Genomic DNA, 20,554 nt, shown 5'->3' with positions numbered 1-20,554 from the left:
CGCCACGGCCGCCCCGCAGCTCCGCCCCACACGCCACCGCCACCCCGCAGCACCGCCCGGCTCTGTCTGCCACCGCCCCAGCCACACGCCGCTCCACCGCTCTCCGATGGCGCCGAAGAAGACGCCGAAGGGCAAGTCGGGCTTCTTCGGCGTGAGGCAGAAGCCCTCCGGTAACTGGGGTGTGGAGTTCTCCGACGCCGGAAGGCGTTGGTGGATCGACACGTACCCCTCCGCCCACGAGGCCGTGCGTGCCTACGACGTGGAGGTGTGGCGTGCCAAGAGGCCTCGGTCGCACCTCAACTTTACAAAGATCGAGAGTCGGGCGGTAGCGGTGATGCTTGTGCTGCAGGGAATCAACATGAAGGAGATCACGACGAAGAAGAAGAAGACGAAGAAGCCGTCGGTTGTCGTCAGTGCTGGTGAGATCGATGAGGAGGCGATGGCGAGGTTTGCTCGGGAGCATCCGGAGTACGTCCAGGCCGAGATGGATTACTATTGGAAGCGTGAGGCGAGCAGAAGCAGAAGGGGCCGAAGAAGGAGGATGAGGCCGGTCCCTCGACGGTGATCCCCATTGAGTCCTCTTCTGAGGAGGACTGGGCAGACTACTCGGAGGAGGAGGAGGAGGAAGGGTGCGACGACCTGACGAAGGAGGAGTTCTGGGAGCAGTTCTGTAGCTCCGATGAGGAGTAGTTTATCTAGTAGTTTGAATAAGTAGTAGTTGAAGTTGATGTATGAAACTATGTTGCATTTGATGTTTGAACTATGTTGAATGGACTAGTAGTATGTCGTTTTACATCTTCATTTTGGACCATCTATTGGAGTTGCTCTTTTGGACCATCTGTTGAAGTTGAGCTTTTTTCGAAGCTCCAAAACGCACTTTTTGACGGTCCAAATTTTACATTTCCGGTTTTGGACCGCCAAATTTTGGACCATCTATTAGAGATGCTCTCATATCATCATATCAACATGCATCCACTACACTAACTTATCCCACATCCACTACACTACACATACATCTCCCACATCCACTACATCATACTTTTAAAAAAATGAACTAGGGTTCATCTTCACACTAACATATGAACTATTGATTAGAGTTCATATTCAATACCACTAGTTACTAAAGAACTAAGAACTAGAACTACAATCAAGCTAAAACAATCCTAAGTGAAAAAAAATCCAATCAAAGTTTAAAAAGATGAGGGATTCAAGCAAATAATGCGTCAAATCGGAAGCAAGTTTGCAAAAACTACTTGGAGGAATTGAAGGAGCTTACGTTTCTCTCTTTGGGGCCATCTCGATCCGCAAAAACGATGAAGAAACGGTGAAGATCCAAGGAGAAGAGTGGAGGAGATGAGAGAGGAAGAGAGGGGCGAGGGGGAGGAAGAGGAACTGCCAGCGAAGGAGGGGGAGGGGTGGGAAGAAAATGCAGTGGCGGGGGTAGGGCAAAATAACTGCTCACACCCTACTGCCAGGGGTGCTAGCGGTAGGATAGGGTGCGACGGAGGGGGACGGTGATCGTCTACCCTACCACCTAACCCTACCGCCAGCCAACCTCGCGGTACGAAAAAGAGTCGATTGCCGATTTTTTTTGAACCGGGGTCAGATCCTGAATTTGTATAGCGGAAGGGTCAAAACACGAAATTTTGCCTCCTCTGCCTGCCTCCCACCCACATGGCCGCCGCCACCGTTGACCTCGGTGCCCACCGCCACCGCCCCCCACCCTGTCACACCTGCATCGCCAGGAAGCGATGCGGTGGACGCGTGACGGTGGACCCCACCAGCCAGTTGGCAGGAGAGACAAGTGGACCGAGGCTTTATAGCCAGCTGTAGAGAATGGGCATGGGGGTGTTATGTGTGTAGTGTTATCTCTGAACTCTCCCCCAAACTGTATCTCCTCCCTTGGAAGAAATCCCCTCTCCCAAGTCTCGATCTCATCCCGATTCCCCTCTCTGATCCCTTAGTGCGTAGATGAGTTCGTGTCAGTTGGTAATCAGAGCTCAGGTTTCGGCCCAGATTTTTGCTCCGCCGCCACTCTTCCCTCTCGATCGAGCCGTAAAATCCACCGTTGCGGGTGCGGTTTCGCTCCGGCAAGATCTGCGCGAAATCCCCAGCGGGGTTGGCTTGATTCAGAGCGTGTGCGATGGCGCCGCCCAGCAAACCTTCGGCTCAAACCCGCCACATCATCACCGCCATGGCTGAATCCACAGGAGAGTTGAAGATGATGCTGCAGGCGCTGCTGCAGCATTTCGACGAGACCACGCTTGCGGGCGACAAGCAGCGCGAGGCCCAGATCACGTTCAACACGCAAGTCTCGGCGGATTTGGCGCATATCCGCAAGCAGCTGGATCTCACCCAGGCCGACGTCGACGAGGTGCGGCAGCAGCGCGAATCACCTTCTTCACCTGCGGCCACTGCGCCTCACCGACCGAGGGACGCCGACCACCACGACGGCAACACGCAGGCCTCTGCGGTCACATCGATGGAGCACGCGCGCGGGCCTCTTCCTCAGGGCCCTGCCGTGCGTCTCGCCAACAACGGGCCGCCCCTGCTGCCATTGCGGCATCCTTCCCAATTCACGGGCGCAGGGCAGCCAACGGCGTTCATGGCGGGCCGCGATGCGCACCACGGACCGCACGACCAGTACATGGTCAAGCCACCCAAGCATGATTTCCCTCACTTCGACGGCGACTCGCCCAGCCTCTGGATCAACCGTTGCATCACCTACTTCGACCTGTACCAAGTTCCGCCGCACAGTTGGGTGACCACGGCCTCTCTCTACATCGATGGCCATGCGGCACGCTGGTACCAGGCATACAGGCAGACACACCGCGCGCCGAACTGGGAGGAGTTCACCGCGGCCATCATCAGCGAATTCGCGCCAGATGAGTTCGAGACAGAGATGCACCGGCTGCTCCAGCTTCGTCATACCGGCACCGTCGCCGAGTACAGAACGGCGTTCGAGACGCACATGTACCACCTGCTCGCCCTCGACGCGTCGCTCAATCCCAAGCTGTTCGTCCCGCAGTTCCTGCTGGGTTTGCGCGACGATCTGCGGGCGGCAGTCCGCCTCCAGGAGCCGTCCAGTCTCACACGCGCGGCGGTGTTGGCCCGGATCGTCGAAGAGGAAGTGGGCACACAACGTGCTCGGCCGCGCATTATTCCGGCGGGCCGCCCACCACACCACCACCCCTACAGCTTCCTCCGCGGGCCCCGATGGCGCCGCGGCCTGGCGCCGTGGGCGTGCCCAACGATGATCTGGCGCGGGAGCGTCAACTGCGCGAGCACCGGCGTGCAAACGGCCTCTGCTTCAAGTGTGGAGATCGTTACTCCCGTGATCATCGGTGCAAGCCTGCAACTCAGTTGCTCACAATCCACGTTGGCGACTACGGAGAGGTTCTCAGCGATGACGCGGTGCATGCCCTGGACCTGCTCGACGCCCCAGCAGAGCAAGAGCCTGCACCGGAATGTTGCGTGCTCTCCACACACACGGTTGCCGGCACGGAGTCGCCGCGCACCATCCGTCTGCGCGCGCTCGTCAGCAATCAGGTGATGTTGCTGTTAGTCAACTCCGGGAGCACACACAGTTTCGTCTCCAAGGAGTTCGCCGAGCGTGTGCACGCGGTTTCTGTGCCCGTGCCCGCAGTGGAGGTCCGGGTGGCCAACGGCGAGCGCATGACGTGCAACAGCATGGTAAAGGGACTGAACTGGTGGATTCAAGGACACACGTTCGCCACAGACATGAGGCAACTGGATTTGGGTGCTTATGACGGCGTGCTCGGCATGGACTGGCTGGAGCAGTTCAGCCCGATGACTTGTCACTGGCTGGAGAAGACACTGACGTTCGACCACCAAGGCGCCATGATCACTCTGCAAGGTGTTCGTCCAAAGCAGAATGACAAGCTGGAAGAAATCGAGCCCGATCAGGTGCGCAAATGGCAAGCTGGGAATGACATTTGGTACATGGCAGTCCTTGATCTGCCCCGTGCACCGGAGCCGCAGATTACCAAGATGCCACCCAGTGTCCAGAGTGTACTGATGGACTTCGCGGACGTGTTCGCTGACCCGAAGGGTTTGCCTCCCCATCGCCACTATGACCATGCAATCACCCTCGTCGACGAATCGCGCCCTTACCGCTACTCGCCACTACAGAAAGATGAAATCGAGCGCCAGGTGCAGGAGATGCTGCAGTCCGGCGTGATTGAGCACAGCATGAGCCCCTTCGCCGCGCCCGTGCTGCTCATCAAGAAAAAGGACGGCACCTGGCGTTTTTGTGTCGACTACCGCCGGCTCAACGACGCCACTGTCAAAAACAAGTTCCCCCTGCCCATTGTCGATGAACTGCTCGACGAATTAGCGGGCGCGACATTCTTCTCCAAACTGGATCTTCACGCTGGCTACCATCAGATACGCATGCGCGCGGGCGATGAGGAGAAGACCGTGTTCAAGACCCACCATGGCCATTTCCACTTTAAAGTCATGCCATTCGGCCTGACGAATGCTCTGGCAACATTCCAGTGCCTCATGAACACGATCTTCGCCAAGTACGTCTGTAAGTTTGTCATAATATTCCTTGATGACATTTTGATCTTCAGCGAAACCTTGGAGGAGCACCTGGAACACCTTCGTCTCGTCCTTGCCCTGCTCCGGGAGCACCAGTTGTACGCCAAGGAGTCCAAGTGTTCGTTTGCCCAGGCCAGTATCTCCTACCTGGGCCACATCATCTCCAAGGAGGGCGTCGCCACGAACCCCGAGAAGACGCAGGCTATGGTCGTGTGGCCTACTCCAACAAACGCGACTGAACTTCGCGGCTTCCTCGGCCTCACCGGCTACTACCGCAAGTTCATCGCGCACTATGGCATCATCGCCAAGCCGCTCACAAGCTTGCTGACCAAGAAGGGCTTCGAGTGGACAAAGAAGGCGCAGGTGGCCTTCGATCTCCTCAAGCGAGCAATGGTGACCGCGCCCGTGCTTGCACTCCCAGATTTCGAGCGCCCGTTTGCGATCGAGACGGACGCCTGCGACACCGGCGTTGGCGCGGTGCTGGCACAGGAAGGGCACCCGGTGGCATTCCTCAGCAAGGCCCTAGGGGTGCGCAACCAGCGGCTCTCAGCGTATGAGAAGGAGTTCATTGCCGTCATGATGGCAATCGAGAAGTGGCGAGCATACTTGCAAAGGGGTCCCTTCACCATCATCACCGATCACAAGAGTCTCTGCAACCTGCAGGATCAGCAGCTCGCCACGGACCTGCAACGCAAGGCCATGGCCAAGCTGGTCGGACTCCAATTCCAGTTCCGCTACCATCGTGGCAGTGAAAACGGAGCCGCGGATGCTCTTTCCCGCGTGGGCGCGTCGCTGAACCTGGACGCGCTCTCCCTGTGCCAGCCCGCATGGGTTCAGGAGGTGGCAAACTCATACGCCACGGACGCTGACGACAGGATCGTCTGGCTCAGCTCGCGATCCACAGCCCGGACGACGAGGGTTACAAGCTCTACAAGGGCCTCATCCGCAAGAAGGAGCGCCTGTGGATCGGCAAGAACACGGCCTTGCGCACCAAGATCATCAGCGCGCTGCACGACAGCGTGATAGGTGGCCACTCTGGCGCCACGGCCACCTACCAGCGCATCAAGAAGCTCTTTGTGTGGGATGGATTGAAGGCCGATGTCACCGACTACGTGCGGCAGTGCCCAGTGTGTCAGCACGCCAAGCACGAGCAATCCAAGCCGGCGGGCATGCTCACGCCATTGCCCGTGCCAACCACTCCCTGGCGCGACCTGACCATGGACTTCGTGGAAGGATTACCAGCGTCGGAGGGCTTCGATTCCATCATGGTGGTAGTGGATCGGCTCACCAAGTCAGCACACTTCATTCCGCTTCGTCACCCATTCAAAGCTCCCCAAGTGGGCAAGGTTTTCTGGGATCATATCATCAAGCTGCACGGCATTCCGAGCTCCATTGTCTCCGACCGTGACCGTGTCTTCATCAGTGCTCTCTGGCGCGAGCTCTTTGCCAGCGCAGGCGCCAAGCTGCTCTTCTCTACGGCATACCACCCCCAGACAGACGGCCAGAGTGAGCGAGTCAATCAGTGCATGGAAATGTACCTGCGATGTGCGGTGCACGACGCGCCTCGGCAATGGCGCCGCTGGTTGCCGACCGCGGAATTCTGGTACAACTCGTCTTTTCATTCCTCCATCAAATGTTCCCCCTTCAAGGCTCTGTACGGTGTGGAGCCCGACATTGGCGCCATGGCATTCTGGGATGACAAGACGGTGCCCATGATCGACGGCGAGCCCTGGGACTGGGGCGTGCATACGGCACGGCTTCGCGAGCACATTCTTCGTGCCCAGCACAGGTTCAAGAAACAGGCTGATCAGCACCGCACGGAGCGCTCCTTCGAGGTGGGTGATCATGTTCTCCTCAAGCTCCAGCCCTATGCACAATCATCCGTGGCGAACCGGCCTTGTGCTAAGCTGGCTTACAAGTACTTCGGGCCCTTCGTGGTGCTCGACAGAATCGGCAAGATGGCGTACAAGTTGGAGTTGCCGGCAGACAACAGGATTCACCATGTCTTTCACGTATCCCAGCTCAAGCCGTTCACTCCCAACTACACCCCGGTCTTCGCCGAGCTGCCACGGCCGCCAGACCTCACCGGCCAAGACGAAGAACCAGTGAAGATCCTGGAGCGGCGCATGGTTAAACGTGGCAACAGCGCTCTGGTGCAAGTCAAAGTGCGCTGGCGCCACGACCGGACGACAACGACATGGGAGGATTACGACACTCTGCGCCGCCGCTTCCCTCACGCACCGGCGTGGGACACACCAGCCGCTGACGAGGCCGGCCAGCAAGCTGCAACTGAAGAAGGAGCTCATTCTGAAGAAGAGGGGAATGTCACACCTGCATCGCCAGGAAGCGATGCGGTGGACGCGTGACGGTGGACCCCACCAGCCAGTTGGCAGGAGAGACAGTGGACCGAGGCTTTATAGCCAGCTGTAGCGAATGGGCATGGGGGTGTTATGTGTGTAGTGTTATCTCTGAACTCTCCCCCAAACTGTATCTCCTCCCTTGGAAGAAATCCCCTCTCCCAAGTCTCGATCTCATCCCGATTCCCCTCTCTGATCCCTTAGTGCGTAGATGAGTTCGTGACACACCCTCTCCCCATCCCCTCACCTTCTCTCCCTAAACTAGGCGGGGCACCAGAACGGGCAGGCCATGGCGCTTCCAGATCCGTGGAGGAGCGCCGAGGTCGCGCGCCGCCCGCCGTGCGCTTTTGCTCCACGGCCGGCCGGCCGGCGTCTCCGCCACGGTCGTCCTCTTCCTCCTCTGCACCACCGCGTACATCGACGGCGCCGCCGTGGGCGACCTCGAGTCTTTTCGCCTTCTCCTCGTCTGACGCGGAGGTGCTCTTACCCGACCTCGCCGCCGGGCCAAGGAAACCCCACCCTGCCGCGAGCTTTTCATCCCTCAGGTCGTTCTTCCCCTGCTCGCTCCCTCTCCCTTTCTCTCTGTTGTTGCTGTCGTTGCTGCCCAAGTGCCAAGTTTCTAGTATTTTGTTGCCGCTGTTGTGCGTGGTTGTATTACTCTGGCCGTACTGCTAATGTGCTCATGCTTGGCTGCCGTGGATGACCGGATGTGGGAGTGTGAGCACCGTGTGCTGCTGCTACTTGCTAGCTCAAGGGAATAAAGCATCCAGTCTCTTCTAATTGGGCTAACTAGTCAAAACGTATACAAAAGAAATGAAGGGATTGCCTCATTTGGCGCTAGGATTGCTTCGTGCTACCTCTGTTTTTAAATATAAGACGTTTTGGCAAAACGTCTTATATTTTCAAACGGAGGTAGTACTATTTTTCAGGGTTGTCATGCCACACCAAGATCTCTATTAGAATCACGAGTTGTATATCTGGCAGGTCCAGATTCTATGGTTCATGTATGCTCGTCTTTCTAGATTCACCCCCTTTAAAAGCTATTTTGATGGATGTAGTCTGCATATTAGGTTCTGCAAGATCCATTATCTACTAGTCTGTACTACATACGTAATTGATGGTCTGGAATCCTAAAGAACATTTTGACCAGAGCAACAAACAATTAATCTGCTCCTGTTCTTTCTGGAGTTTGTGCTGCAGTATTGTTTAAAGCATACACCGTATGATGAATTTTTCATGGTTAATAACTTAATATATTGGAAGCTCGTTGGATGAACCATTTTACCAGGAAAAGTTGTTTCTTTTACCAATGGGGTGTTCCATATATGAACAACTGAATACTCAACAAAGTCATGACCCCTTTTCTAGTCAGCCACATAAATTTCTAATTCAAACTTTTATACGCTCAATAGGCTCACACCTTGATCTTCACCACCCCACTGCAGGTCCTGCAAAAGCGTGCTCAAAGGCATGCCACCTAGTTGTGGAAGAGCTGGTTAAGGAGTGGGAGCTCCCTTTTGCGGCCCAGCTCACATCGACACACGCCCCCCTCCCTGCTTCCTCTGCGTCTCCGATGGCTTCTTCTTCTTCGACTCCGGCATAGGTAAGCCAATTGGTTTCTCTCCTCTGCTTCCTCATGCTCTGTGTGCCAACAGCCATCGAGCCGTGATCAATTTGATGCTGGCCATTACACCATGGCAATTGCCTAGGTTTTGGGTTTTGCTGGTGGTTTTAGGCCATTGTGCTACTGTATATGCTGTTTGTTGGTGTAGAACTTGATATGAAAGGAACAAATCCTTTACTGCACTTGCACTAGGGTTTGGTAATGACCTGTGTCTAATTTGAGAGGATTTATATGCCAGGGTAGCTATCAGATAGAATATAATGCTGACATGCTATGATCTGAAGGTTTTAGTTTGTAGGATTGTATATTAACAGAGTAGGCACTGTACTTTACCTTGGTGTTCCAATATTTACCTAATCTTGTCATATATATTGTGTATAAGGGTGAAATCATCTAGATGCTTATGTGTTAGTGGTTATATTAAATGTGATTTGTTATCATCAGGAATTGCCATCGTCGAGTTGCTTAAGTTGCTATTTTCGTGTATTTGTTCAATCCAGCATCTATATGGGTATGCATGATGCCTCTGTTCTGTTTAGAATCAACGTGTTGATATTATTCGGCATAAATCCATTAATGTGCAGTGCCAACATATGGAGTTTCTTGAGCTCTGTTTTTTGTACTACTTGTTTAGTTTCATCCTCTTTTTTTATAGTCGGAAAATGGAGCTGATTCCCTGAGATGGTCTGGCTTGTGGCCAACTGTTGTGCTGGCCATCGAGCCGATGATCTACTGTGGATCTGTGGTGGTGGTCTTCTGGCCACCACAATCTTGTTATTGTGTTCATCTTTCTCTTCGACCAAATGTCACAATATTTTGTGCCTTGCAAGATTCTGTGTTGTGCTGCCTATGCATGTTTCTGTTCTGCCTACGTGAATATGCTTGAGTTATGCCATATATCATTGTATTGGCATTATGCTAAGCCCTGGTTAGTTAAAAGAGATACAAATTATCTTTGCCTTGGGATGATTATTATTGGTTAGTGTGTGCTTGAGCGTGTACAACCATGTTTCCTTTGCTGCTGAGATCACCTTATGTATTTATTTTGATGTTCAGTAAATACTCCCTCTGTCTGGAAATACTTGTCGGAGAAATGGATAAAAATGGATGTATCCAGAACTAAAATATGTCTAGGTACATCCATTCCCCCGACAAGTATTTTCTGACAGAGGGAGTATTATTTATTCACTGTAATCAATCAACATCTCCACTGTATGTGATCTCTAGTTTGTAAGAGTAATCCTAATGATGTCTTGCTCCTTTTTAGAAGCATGTTTGTTTTATTCATGTCTGCCCGAGCCATTTATGCCATGTGTTGGTGATTTATAAATTGTGGATATTTAGACCCATGAACAGTGCATATCTTGGCTTGTGAACATCTAAACTGCTACTTTAGTCAGTCTTCTTTAAATTCATATTATACTTTTAGATATAGACAGTTTTTTGTTCTATGAAATGAAATGCTACTCTACATTTACTTGGTTAGAGCAACTTCTGGATTTTTCTCTGAGCACAGCACTAGGTACACAACATGTGGTTGTTTCACAGCACATTATGTCAATTATAGCCTGCTGAACATCAAGTTAAAAACAACGCCACCCTTTTAAATGCTATTTCTTTCTTTGATATAGGCATGTAAATCACAACCCTATCACAAAATGGCATTTTTTAAGATTTTAAATTTGATGAGTTGCTTCTCTTGATTGTAGGCAAATGCATGGTTACATAAAGGGCCCTGCTGCTTCCTCCAGGAATTTGGTCGTCTTGGTCCTTCACGGCAAGTTGGACTTTATTTAAGGTGGTCCTAGATAGAGATTTCTGTGCTACTAGCCTTGGATGTTCTGCAACTTGAGTGTACTAGGATTTAACTCAATTTCTCGTTTAGTCTCCTGAAAACCATTGCTATTTCTTTTGTTCTACAGAACATCAATAGAAAGCATGTGCTTGATACAATACCCCATTGCTTGAAATAGAGCTTATCCTAACATATCTGACTCGATCTGTTACCTTATTAGTAGTTTTTAGTTGAAGTTTCAACCAGAAATTGTTTATACTCAGCAATGACATCGTGTGGAATGTACTATGTTCATATATATGGTGTTATGGCCTGTTATCCTTTATTGAGTTGACAGATGAAGCAGTAGACTTCAGAAGTGAAAATTCAACTAGGAGTCCTTGATAACAGTTGTATGGATAGGATGTAATCGACATTTGCTTCTTTTTGCAGCACATCAATAGAAAACGTGTGCTTGTTGGAGCACCCATTGCTTTAGACAATGCTTGTTTTAACATATATAATCATTGAGCTGGATCTGTGACCTTGTTAGTTGCTTTCAGTTGTAGCTTTCAACAATAAAATATTTATCTCAGTGGCAATATTGCTTGCACAGTACTATGCTGATCCTTTCTACCCCTATCATTTAATCTATTTGATCTAGTTGTGACGCTCTGTTTATTTCAGCAAGAATGCTATCTGGGTACGTTACCAAAGCAGGACTGGATACCGAGACATGTACAAGGAGTACCGTGTCGCCACCCCCGTCAAGGGGATGTACAGAGATGGCTTCCCGCCACTGTGCCAGATCCCCCTGCATCCAGATCATCAAGACTGCCACTGTCCACTTCAGCATCTGCAAGCGTGATAACACTAAGCAGTTTCACAAGTCAGACATCACGTTCCGCTGGTCTACCAGAAGGTCAGGCAACCAACCAGGTGAAGACGACCTTCAAGGCCTCAAGGCCAAACTTGTTCATGTGATCCCCGTCCATTATGAAGTATTGCTAGTTTACTATTATCTATATGCAACATATTGTTTCTTAATGCTAGATAGCAGTTCCATGCAGTGGCCTTTATGGGCTTGACAACACTTGGCTAATTCCCCCTTACTGAATCAGATGGAGAGTTTAATCTTTTTTTAAATTTCTGGACTGTACCTTGTCATACGTATGTGCTAAGTCTCATTGATTTGCATAATTGGGCATTTTTTATATCTTTTCATACTGTGTCTTAAGTAGTCAAGTTGCTATTAGGAGTGATATTGTTCTTTCATATGGTCATATTTTTTAGTTGCTTTTGTAGGAGATGCTTTGCTTTTGAACATCAATACACCGGTTCCTGTAGATAGCATGGCAACTTTGCCGAGGTTACGAACAGTTAATTTGGTTCCCTCTTTTTCTTTGTTGCCAAAATCATGCTTACTATTGGATGTTTTAATTTTTCATATGCGCAAGCGGGAGCTACATGCACCGGGCTGCCCTTTTATTCATCAAACTGATGGTTTAATGAATGAGCATCCGTGCCAACACTTGTAAAATAAGTTCATATTTAATTTTTTATGGCCGCTTGCTATACTCCCAATCATAGTTTTTGGATCATAATCTCATGATTTTGCGTGGCAACTTTGCCGAGGCTGCCAAGATACAGTTTGATTTCCTCCTTTTCCGTGTTGCCTATATCATTTGTTGATTGTTTGCCCAAGCTCATTGACCTTATTAGGTGTAGTATGGTATGCATACTTGCCAACATACTTGGTAGTTCTAGTTCCACACTGCCCATATACTGCAGCGAAGTATGTGTATTCTCCAAACTCTGTTGATATATGTGAGTTCTGGTCACTAGATCTCATTTACCGTTGGGATCTGGTGCAGCAACTTTGTCCATAACATTGTCAATTGTGTGCTCAAGCTCATTGACCTTCTTAGGTATATGGTATGCATACTTGTGAACATACTCGGTAGTTCTATACTGCCTATATGCTGCAATGAAGTATATGTATTATGTAGTTCCAAAAGTTATGATCACTAGATCTCATTGATCATTGGGATCCGGTGAGGCAACTTTGCCGAGGTTTCCAAGATATAGTTTCGTTTCCTCCTTTTCCCTGTTGCCTATATCATTAGTTGCTTGGTTGTTTGAGCTCATTGACTTATTTGGTTTATGGAAGACATCATTGCCAACATCTTCCCCCTTGAGTCTTGAGGCAAGCATAAAATGTTTTGGAGTACTTTTTGTTAGTTGAAGTGTTCTTTAAGTTGTTTATGTGGTTATGAGGCAACTTTGCCGAGGTTTCCAACGAATAGTTTGGTTTCCTCCTTTTCCCTCTTGCCTACATCACTAGTTGCCAGGATGCTCTAGCTTCATGACCTTCAGGTCATTGTAGGCATCCTCGCCAACATCTTATTTATGTGTAATTTTATCTAGTCAAAGCGCATTCGCTACAAGGAGCGCAAATTTCAATATGTGCAATTGATGTTACTGTTGAACTGATTTGTTTTGACTTGTAGTACAATTGATGTTACTTCCAATATAATTAGAACAAGTCTTTTCTGGTTTCAGTTTTGAACTGAATGCTAGCAAATATTTTTGCGCCCAATGTTCAAGGCTGTTGTTATTCTTCCAGCCTACAATACTGTGCCAGATACGATTTCTCCTTAGGTTTCTTTTTTTTTTAAATGATTTCTCCGTAGGTTTGAAATTGCATGTTGTTTCTTTCTCTGCCCATGATGCCGTACACAACAAATTAGCATCCTTTGACACAATATTATAAATGTCCAATGGATGTATATGTTTTAGCTTTCTAGGTTGAAATAAACTACTATGCATGTTCTGTGTGCGTCATGAAAACTGACAACAGAAGTAAATTCTCGTGATGTTCTGTGCAGCAAATTAGCGTTCTGTGCAGCAAATTAGCATCCTTGTTACAGTAAACATAGTTTTATATGTCCAATGGATACCTATGTTGTAGCTTCATAAGCTAAGATGCACTAGCATATATGTTCTGCTTGGGTCGTGAATGTTCTGCTTGGGTTGTGAAACTGACGAGAGTTGCTGTAGATTCCTGCAGGGTCCCAGCAGAGGAGAGCAAGTTCCATCCATCCCAAGCCCTGGAGCAGGCGACGTGAACATTAGAGACGGTTCAACGACGTCCGCATCTGCAGGCATGTCGGCCGACAAGAACATGAACTACGCCGTCCTGACATCAGCATCTGCAGTCGTGTGATGTTTGGCATCGGCTACAACTCTGACGGTAAGTCCTCTGTACTGTGCTCTGTACCTAGCCTTCGAGTTATGACAGCTCTCTGTGCTGGCCAACGAGCTCAAGGTGGTATTTGTGGTGATTTGTTTCGGTGGTGATGTACCAGTCATCAATCTTTTCTTAATTGGCTAAAAATCTGCTGGTGTATGTAGCGGTAGCATCTTAGTCCAGATAGCTTTGGTTTGTGGTGACTGGTGAAGAAGATACATCGAGTATGTATGACACTTGGTCCAGATAGCTTGGTATAGTAACTAACGGGTCGCGGTCTAGGATTATTTATATTTCCTGCTTAGGTGATCCTTGGTCTTGTTTGATAGGTTTGGACGAGAAGAAATATTCTTAACTTGATCTTTTACCGAGTGTTGCTGACAAGAACTTGACCTATTCTCATGTGTTGTGACGTGCTAAGTGAAGATAGTAATATGACCGTTTGACCGATGAGCTTGATTATCTGATTTACAAGCAATTCCCTTTCTACGTTTCATGATGTGTGATGTATTAAACTTTCCTTGACATGCATGTGTTGTGCTTCAGATAGATGCAAACGACGGTGACAAGTTACTACCAAACTTTGGCCCAAGAGTGGCAAGACACCAAGGAGAGAAGTACCACCGATTGAAAGCAAGATTTGGAAGCACTATGTAAAATGGCAAGACGAGCCTGACATGCTACTTGTGTGATCTGTATGTTGGCCAAGTGCTTGCTACTCCCTCTGATCCAAAAAAAGTGTCGTGGCTTCAACCAAGATACTTTTTTTGGATTGGAGGGGGTAATTGATATGCCTGGTTTGTAACTGGGTTGGCTATTGAACTATTGCTGGCGAGTGCTTGTGCTTTGTTTGTTGGTTGCCGAAGTGTTGGATATTGAACTAGCTTTGAAATTGGTCATGATTCATGTAATTTTCTCCTTGTTTATCATCCTTGATCATTATAGATTTATATACTGGGTCGGTGATGATTTTTCGTGTATGCGACTTTTCTTTAGCCTTTGAAAAACAACAGATTTTATTTGATATTTGCCATGTATGCAGAGAGCTTCAAATGCCAAGTGTAGCTGATCTTATTGGTAAGGGGACATTTTTTCTAGATGATCTTGACTGTGATCCAGGATGAGGTGTGGATCATCTTGGAGAAGCGAGGCAATAATCAGTAGATGTGGGAAGAGATCCAACCGTTGATTAGTTATTTTGATACAGAGGGAGTAGTCAGTGTATGCTGAGGGGAGGTTACTCCTGGTAGCTTGTTAATTATGTGAGGAAGCATATGTCATCCATGTCACTTCCCTAATTCATCCATGTCTGACCCATGCATATGAACAGCTTGCTGCCATTTGGTTCAAAGTAGCCAAAATGTCAAAAGAACGAACTGGCTGACTGCTCAGACAGACAGCAGCAAAAAGAGAACGGAAGGAGAAAAAAAGGGTTCAATAAAATCTTTCCCATCAGTTCATAACCTTTGCATTCTCAAAATGTACCTAAAAAATAGAAACATACATATTCTATCTTTTCCAGGCAGGTTATGCATATGTGAGTTACTTTCAGTACGACGCCAACTTTCCTAAATCCCCGAAATCATTAGTTGATGAGTACTCGTAAATATCACTCCAACCTTCCCAGGCTGCGACCGCAACCAGGGAGTTTTCCCTTTTTTCGTAGTTTCATTTATTCAAAACGTTTTCTCTTAAACCGTGCGTCCAAATCTCGAACCGCTTTCACCGTTGGATTCCTCGCGTCAAGATCTTCAAAACTAGATCCCATGTTGATAGGTTTTAATGAACTTTTTTTTCACGAAAAAACTGGACGAAAAAACCGAACCGGGGGCACGAGTTTTTTCCCTTTCCGAAAGAGGCATGCCCGTGCCTCTTACGAAATAACTACCGTGCCTCTTGCGGAAGCAAAACCATGACTCCCGCGGAAAGAAAAAAGAAGAGAAAACATGTTTTTTTTTTCGTTTCCGAGGAGGCACGGCCGTGACTCGCGAAAGCATAACTGTCCTCTCGCGGAAGCAAGACCGTGACTTTCGCGAAAGGAAAAAAACAGAAAATGCGTTTTTTTTCCGTTTCCGAGAGGCACGGCCGTGACTCTCGTGAAAGCACAACCGTGCCTCTCGCGGAAGTAAAACCGTGACTCTTGCGAAAGAAAAAAAAACAGAAAACACGTTTTTTCCTTTTTCGAGAGGCACGGCCGTGACTCTCGCTAAAGCACAACCGTGCCTCTCGAGAAAGCAAAACCGTGACTCTCGCCAAAAGGAAAAAACAGAAAATGCGTATTTTTTCCGTTTCTAAGAGGCACGGGCGTGACTCTTGCGGAAAAAAAGAAAACATGTTTTTTCGCACAATCTTTTTTTTCAATTTTTTTTGATCGAAAAGGTAAGGAAGACTGGTGAAAAACTAAAACATCGAAAAAAGCCAAAAAACCCGTTTAAAAAGCCGAAAACGTGTGTGAAAAAATAAAAAATAATAAAATTTGAAGGGAGCGCCCAGAGCGCGACACGTGGCAAATGGCTGAGAGCGCGCCAAGTGGCGCTGATCGTTGCCAGGCTCCCGAAGAAGCGCTCGTTAACTAGTTGCTCTCTCCCATACGTCAAGATGGTTGTATCACTAGCCGGCTTGCCTGAAGCCCATATGTTAGAGCAACTCTAGCAGACCCCGCAAAAGGCCTCAACCCACAAAATAACCGCTAAAATGCGGGTCGATGCGAAAAATCCCGCCCAAACAGACCCCGCAAACACGGTCGGCCTGCAAAATTTTTTGAGGGGCGCGGCAAAAAACTCGGCCCCAACCTGCGTATTCGCGGGTTTTCGCCTCGCCCCTGCGGTGCCCCGTATCGTAGTGAAGCAGTTGGCCGGAGGGACATTTCAGCCCGCACCCCTTTCCCCACCTCGTTCCTCCGCCGCCCGCCACAGGTTCTGCCCATCCGCTGGCACCGATTCCGGCCAAATCTGCGGGCGGAATCGCGCCGCCGGGGCGTCTTTCACCCTTCACCACCGCTAGGCCACACCGTCCCGCGGATCCGGTGAGAAGAGCCGTCCCTCGTCGCTGTCGTCGCTGGGGATCGATCGCCCTCGAGACGCCCCTCGTCGCCGCCGGTTAGTGTTTTTTTGTGCTTCGTGTCGATGAAATTGAGCCCTGTTGGTTGACGCGGCGTGCGCTTCTCGTTCATGTAGACGGAATTGAGCCCGTGCGAGAAGTTTCTGCTCTCCGATTCGTCCAATTCGGACGACTCGGATGTTGAAATGATGCTCTCAAATTTTCGGCAGCAAACATTGGTGATGGCTCTGCCGTCAAGGAGCACGAAGACGAGAACCGCAAGAGGCGGCGAGGATCGACCGTTGGGCGTCTTTGCATCCCTCGGAGTCGCCATCTCAGGAACGAGATGTTGATGCAAGACTATTTCACGGAGAATCCAACGTATCCGGAGAAGGTACTGAATGCGCCGATCCCTCTTTGTGAGAATTGTTCAAGCTTGCGAGGCCAATTGTCGGTATTTTACTCAACAAAGTAATGCTGCGGGCTTGAAGGGATTTAGTGCATATCAAAAAATCTCGGCAGCTATGCGGGGTGATTGCGTATGGCATTCCGACTGATTATGCCGATGAGTATCTTTGCATTGCTGAAGATACAACAATTGAGTCGGTGCGTAGATTTGTCAAAGTGATCGTCCGTGTCTTTGGTCCCGTATATCTTCGGACATCGAACGAGGATGACACAAAGAAATTGATGGCATCCAATGAGAGGAGAGGTTGGCCTGGCATAGTAGGAGCATTAATTGTATGCATTGGACATGAAAAAATTGCCCGAAGGTATGGCAGGGAATGCAAGTCCCGTGATGCAAACACCCACTTTCAGCTTCAGGAGGATCTCATTGAGCACCATTGGCAAAGGGCTGGACAGTAACAAACTCATTTTCCCATTCATTTGTATTTGTATTTGTATCCGGGACAAATTTTGTGTTGCATTATTCGTATTTGTATTTGGTGATTTGAATAATTATTTGTAGTGTGGATGATTGTTGTATTGTGTTGGTATTGATAATTATGGTGTGGTATTGATATTTTTACGGACCGGTGGGATGCGGGATGTAGCTGCGCAAGAGCAGACCCCGCAAAGTCGACCCGTAAAAAAGTATAATCTGCTAATATCCTTTTATAAGGCTCCGTTTGGGGGGTCTGACTCTGCGGCCGTCCGCGCCGGCCCGCAAAAACGTTTTTCCGCGAACTGCAAACACATTTTGCGGGCCAGCAAGATGCGGAGTCTGCTAGAGTTGCTCTTAATTCCTTTGTATCTTGGCCCACCACTTGCATGTTGTACCTGCAAAGGCTGGGTAATTTTTACTCCCACCCTACTCAAGTCCTTCCATAGACTTAAAATGCCAGAACCACATGGAGAGGGGGAAGTTGTGCTATGGACACAAACCTATATAGCATGTGCGCTTGCCAATATATGGGTGACTTAGACTTAGGCCGCTTGGCGCTGCGTCGCCGCCCCTTTTGTCTTGTTAAAACTTTTTCACAGCCACTTCATGGTAATCAAGATTTCTTATGAAGTTTTGGAGAGGTCATGTAATTGCAGATTCCTTACGAATGTTGTTATGGATTAACTTATCTATTCAACTTATATTCGCATGATAGCAATTTATATCCGAATGTTGCTTCTGGGCATATTGATGTCGACTAAGTGAAAACTCCACGATGCTATACATTGTTAGGATAGGACAAACGATGTCATGTAAGGTTTTATTATAGACATGTATGACTATATACGGAATACATGTATACATTGATGAATTGAAGCTATTGTGTATCACTATAGGTTGTGATTATTACATGACAAATATCGTCCAACACTAATAACCATGGTTGATCCAATGCTTACGCACGAACCTCACGCACTGAAACATCTGCCATGCAAAAAAATTTAGAGTGTTTTGAATTTTTCTAGTATTTGTTTTGATTTTACTATTCATGGCGGGTTTAGATGAGCTCGGGAGTCAAAGCGCCCCTCTCCAAGAATAATCATACTCCCTCCGTCCCAAAATAAGTGACTCAACTTTGCACTAACTTTGTACTAAGGTTAGTATAAATTTGAGTCACTTATTTTGGGACGGAGGGAGTATTATATATATGATATACATAAGAGTTATATATGTGCATTTTTTTTCAGTTTTACAAAGAAAAACTATATTTTAAAATAGACTTGACTCAAGCAACAAAACTATTCCAATTTGAATGGTACCTAAGTTTTTTTTATAGGAAATCCATAAGAAATAATTGCAGAAAATGGAAGATGGAACATCTTGGATATGTTGGGACATCTTGGATAAGGTCTTGAAGGAGTATGAGCAAGATTTCCAAATTGAGACATATGGATAGAGCTCCTAATTAAAACGACAAGACTGATGACCTAATCGATAGCATCAAAATGGGCACACAACGTGTTTTCAGTGCAGTAGGTTGCTAGAGACATACTACCTAAAAATAGTAAATGCATGATGTGACGTTTGTTTGGTATTAGGCTCGAACTATCGGCACCCATTCATCAGGTGAATAGGAGTAGTGACAATGTTTCTAAGATGATGGCTTTAGAGTACCTGATGTATTACTTTGTAAGGTTTTTGTGAATAATTAATAACATAACTTCATGCATTGTCCAGATGAAGAGACCGGAGATTATCCTCCTTTTCTAAAAAAAGGACTTCATCAAACATTTTTGTTGTAGGTAGTAACTCTCTGTCCGAGCATTAATGTTTTTGGGTCGTCTATGCTGTCTACAGTTTATGATGATGTCTGTGGATTTCTGTTATGACAGCTAGGGCGTTTGTGTTCCAACAGAACTGCGGTGATTAATTTCCCTCAAAGTAACAAAAACATGCATAACAGCGAGGGCTCTTGGTATCGAATCTACATAGATGGAGAAGACCATCAAGTGCACATGGTCAGATGAAATTACGATAAAATGATAGACACTGCGCGTATTGAAAGGATACAGAGTTGGTCATATAATTATGCTTATATGCTCACTACATTCTATGGTGGAGTCTTTACTGTCGGCATAAGAGGGTTAACCAAACTAACATAATCCTCTATAACACTAAGCTTTCTAATTTTAAAGAGTCCATATTCAATTGAGGTCTCCAATTAGAATTGAGTCACTCGACTTTGACCGGATCAACAATTTCTCAAAGCTTCATCATTCAATTCTTTTATACCATAGACTATGCTTCCTAATTTTTATGGCCTCACAATTAATTGAGGTATTCAATTTAGAATTAGGTCGTTTGATTTTGACCGGGTCAACATTTTTTCGGGCTCTTCCATTCAACTCTTTTAATTCATTATTTTCCCAAGCTCTTTTATTCAGTTGGGGTATTCAATTTTGATTTGGCTTACGATTTTAACTGGGCCAACGATTTTTCAGATCAATCAGCAACAATCGACCTATAAAAACATATCAATCCCATGCACCCTCCCATCACCTAGAAAAAAAGCGCCACCATGTGATATTGTAGCATCAATATGGTACAAGTACATACAACCACCGGCATAGAAATTTCTTCACATAAATATAGATTGGTTAGCAGATAGCACAAAATCACACCATGAAAGTAAAGGAAATATGCCATAGAGGCGATAATAAAGTTGTTATTTTATATTTCCTTATTCATGATAAAGGTTTATTATTAATGCTAGAATTGTATTGATCAGAAACTTAAATACATGTGTGAATACATAAGCAAACACCGTGTCCCTAGTGAGCCTCTACTAGACTAGCTCGTTGATCAAATATGGTTAAGATTGGAGAGCTTTCCCGCTCCCTCCCGCTCCCTCCCGCTAGGGTTCCGCCGCCGCCGCCGGCGGCGCCCTAGCCCCCTCCCGCCGCTGCCGGCCGCTGGCTCGCGCGCCCCGGCCCTCCCCGCCCCCCCCCTCTTCCCCCTCCCCATCTTGTTCCTGCCCCTGTGCCGCCTCCCCGGGAGGTGG

The 20,554-nt window shown here is 47.9% G+C and overlaps 1 long non-coding RNA gene and 1 pseudogene across 1 annotated transcript; both read left to right on the top strand.

The window, feature by feature from the left end:
• Positions 1–106: 106 nt before the first annotated feature.
• On the top strand, positions 107–690 carry LOC119292391 (annotated as a pseudogene).
• Positions 691–7,020: 6,330 nt separating this feature from the next.
• Positions 7,021–14,548, top strand: LOC119291614. Its single transcript, XR_005142574.1, has 6 exons — positions 7,021–7,465; positions 8,366–8,523; positions 10,254–10,342; positions 11,006–11,257; positions 13,389–13,571; positions 14,115–14,548. It is a non-coding gene; the product is annotated as an uncharacterized LOC119291614 (long non-coding RNA).
• The last annotated feature ends 6,006 nt before the right edge of the window (positions 14,549–20,554 follow it).

Source organism: Triticum dicoccoides, chromosome 4B (assembly GCF_002162155.2).
Source record: "Triticum dicoccoides isolate Atlit2015 ecotype Zavitan chromosome 4B, WEW_v2.0, whole genome shotgun sequence".
NCBI lineage: Eukaryota > Viridiplantae > Streptophyta > Magnoliopsida > Poales > Poaceae > Triticum > Triticum dicoccoides.
The sequence above is the reverse complement of the archived record's forward strand: the minus strand, read 5'-3'. Positions and strand labels throughout refer to the sequence as shown.